This window comes from Pleurodeles waltl, chromosome 8 (assembly GCF_031143425.1).
Source record: "Pleurodeles waltl isolate 20211129_DDA chromosome 8, aPleWal1.hap1.20221129, whole genome shotgun sequence".
Classification (NCBI taxonomy): Eukaryota; Metazoa; Chordata; class Amphibia; order Caudata; family Salamandridae; genus Pleurodeles; species Pleurodeles waltl.
The window spans coordinates 1,169,334,013-1,169,337,405 of record NC_090447.1 but is presented as its reverse complement, the minus strand read 5'-3'; positions in this window follow the sequence as shown (position 1 = coordinate 1,169,337,405).

Below are 3,393 nucleotides of genomic sequence, written 5' to 3'. Positions count from 1 at the left end.
GACATGTAATCTATACCTATGGCTTAAAAATAACTATTTAATTTACCCTTGGAACTATGTATGTTTCTATCTTACATTTTTTGCATTGTTCCTATGGATTGGGTTTGTGACTGTTTTCTTTTTACTTATAAATGGTCATTAGCTTCCTGAACGCTCCTCAGTTGAGCTTGTGGATGAAGCCTTAACTGCACATCATTCCTCACATAAGGTCTGAAGAGACTTGTCCCTTGTAAACATTTCAGCTGTGCCAATTCCTGATGGTATTGTGTGGGACAATGTTCCATTTGATATATATATGGGCCTACTTAGGTCATTCAAATTCCATATGTGTTCAACATTTCTATGACAGATGTCATTACACCTGGTGTTGTATCTGATGATTGGGATGTCCAGACAGTTGACTCTATGTTTACTAAAATGAAGGACTATTCAGTGTTTGAAAGTGATGATGTACATTGACATACAATGAATTATTGGGAAATGTTCTGTTATAATAACTGGGGACATTACTACATGCACTGTGCTACTAGAAACAGACCTGTAACTTAACTTCACATAGTGGGAACACTGTTCTACACCACCAGTGGAGAGCCCAAAACACTATCTAGACAAGTTCACTTATTTCACTGGGCATGACACAAAAAATTCAGCGTCATATTACTTCAAGTTGCCTCATTCGAAAATTAGGAAACTTTTGCTAACCAATACAAAGCTGATTTATTCAGAGTCCTTTGTTTCCGTCTTACAGTTGAAGGTTACGAATACTAGAAGAACACTGTTGATTTAAAAAGTGTATGGGGAACACAAGATTGGCAAATACAGAGTAGGGAAACTTCATTCAGACTATGCCTGATTCCTGTCCAAATTATCTTTTTTAATGACACTGTTCAACAGACATCCTGTCTGGGGTTAGCAAAAGTAAAAGAAATGAACACACCCAGTATCCTCACACCTGCAGAGTTTAATGATTGGCAATTCTTCCTGAATGTCACTGAGGAAGAGCTAGATGCAAAGGTTCAGGCTGGTACTTATAATTCTTCACTTTCCGGTCCCTACAGGTGGTTAATTTGGCCAATCGACACCAATGGATGTCAGACACGTTTTTTGAATTCCTCAGGGGGTTTCAAAATTAGCCGGCCAGATCCTCGCTTTATCTCGGGTCAACACACAGGTATAGTTACAACATGTAGTGTGGGTAAACTGTGCCAACAATAGGTACAGTTTAACACGTTAGCCGCAGTTAAGGAACATCTTAACACTCTTTCTGAAGATGTAGACTTGCAGGAATTTTTGCTAGGCCCTAGAAAACCACGCTCTAAAAGATTCATACATGCTATGTACAGCGAGATCTGGAAGCTCTCTCAGATCGAAGCTGCTGTGCGCTTCAGGCATATAGATAGAGAAAACATAGAAAAGTCTTTAGCTGTTGTCGATAACAGCATGAACAGTTTGTCCAACAGAATTTATTCACTGGCGAACATAGTGTCATCTGCGATAGATATATTTCAGACAGACCCGTCCCGTTTCTATCATGGACAAAGTCAGCTGCATTCCATCATGCAGTTAGGTTGAACGTTACAGACATTGAAAAATGGCCGAATTCCATAGAAATATATTGATGGTAGTGAATTGTTCACTGCTTTTAGTTTAACCAAAGAACAGCAGACAGTGGCTAAACAGGAAGCGAGTTTCCCCCATGCTCCTTGTAGAGAAGTTAGAAAAGCTGCCTTTCACAGTTGCAGAGAATCCTTCAATAGTATGGCTCTTACATGGCATCATTAAACTGCCCATTTCCACTTCTCGCTTTTCAAAATGCATGAAACATCTTGCTGTGGGAAGGTACAAGCGACTGGGCGATAGCTATATTAAAGAACAGTGGGAGTTTCCCTTTGATTACAAGTGTCTGAACGGTGAAACAGAGGTCTTTCTTAGCGGAAGCGAACGTGAGACTACTGTTAGTCATTCAATAATTTGCAAGCAGGCGTCCCTTCACGGCCTTTGCAGAGCGGGAGTCGTGAACTTGGCCTGTTTTCTGAAGGGTACTCCCGTCCATTTAAGTCGACTGGCAATTCATGTACTTTTGAATGGAAGTTATGCACTGCTGAGCGACTAAAGCTGTTGCGGTATGCGACCAGGAATTGCTACCCAATTTCGGTCTCTAAGGTCGTTACGTATTGTGGACAAGTTTCATTCCCCCCCACACGAGACATAAAGATAACGGACATGTGGCCTCACATTGATATTATTAATGTAAATTATGACAAGCTGAGCAGACTAAAGGCACCTCTGTTTCAAAAACAGGTTGCGTTGACATCAGCCAGAGAGAAGTATGCTCTGCAGATTGCGAGATCATCAGCCAAGATACAATCCCTATTAAATACCAGCTTCCCCAAGCACTTTGTAGAATTGGTATCCAGAATTTTTAACGCTTCAAGCACAGTCAGGATATTCCATTTCTTTAAGGCCGTTGGGTCTGGATTCGTGTCCATCTTTCAGACTGTCTTCGGATTCATCCCGTCAGCCATCCATTCACTCTTTTCAAGTGTGTTTGGTGGCGTTCCAATTATTCTAACATTGATTGGTGGGATACTGCTGCTATTTCTTCCGATTTGCAGTGTTTGTGTCTTTTCAGCTACACAAAGCAATGGAGCCGCTGCCACCAGCTCAACTGTGCCGTGATCGCATGGTTCAGATCTTCAATGTTCCTTGCTGGTGAAATTGGAGCGTGATTGGTCATTGTCATTCCGACCACTCCTATAGTGCGTGCAACTAGTCGTTCGCTGCATATGGTGCCTCTTCGAACATTTGCCAACAGTGTCCCTTGCTATTACACCGGTGCCTCCTGTGAACCAAGAACTGCTGATGTCACTGATGAGGGTTCACTCACAGTCGTGCCCCTTGAGACTGAGGCTGATTCGCAAGGCCTCCTATGAGCCTTTCTTGCTCACCGAGTTGGCTTGTTACACCATGGAAGATGACACTACTGCAGGTAGACCTGCACAAGAGACTTCTACGCACTACTGCTCCGTGGACCCATCTGCCTATCCTGTGATCGATCTAACATCTGATGATGTGGCCTCTTTCTTGGGGTCCTTTCCATTCAGTGACTCCGGAGACGCTCTTCAAGATCGTGACTATTGTAAATAATTTGATGATTGGCCTTGACTAAAATCAAAGTATACATTTATTGTTCTTACTTTGGCCTGCGTTGCTTGTCATGGTCAACATTATGGCCCTCATTACAACATTGATGGTAAAAGCCGCTTACCGCCGTACAGAAGACCGCCAACACACCGCTGCGGCTGCGGAATTCCCCCACAACTATTATGACCCACAGCTCGGAATCCGCCAAAATTCAGACACCCACACAAGTCCGCTACACCAAAGGTCAGT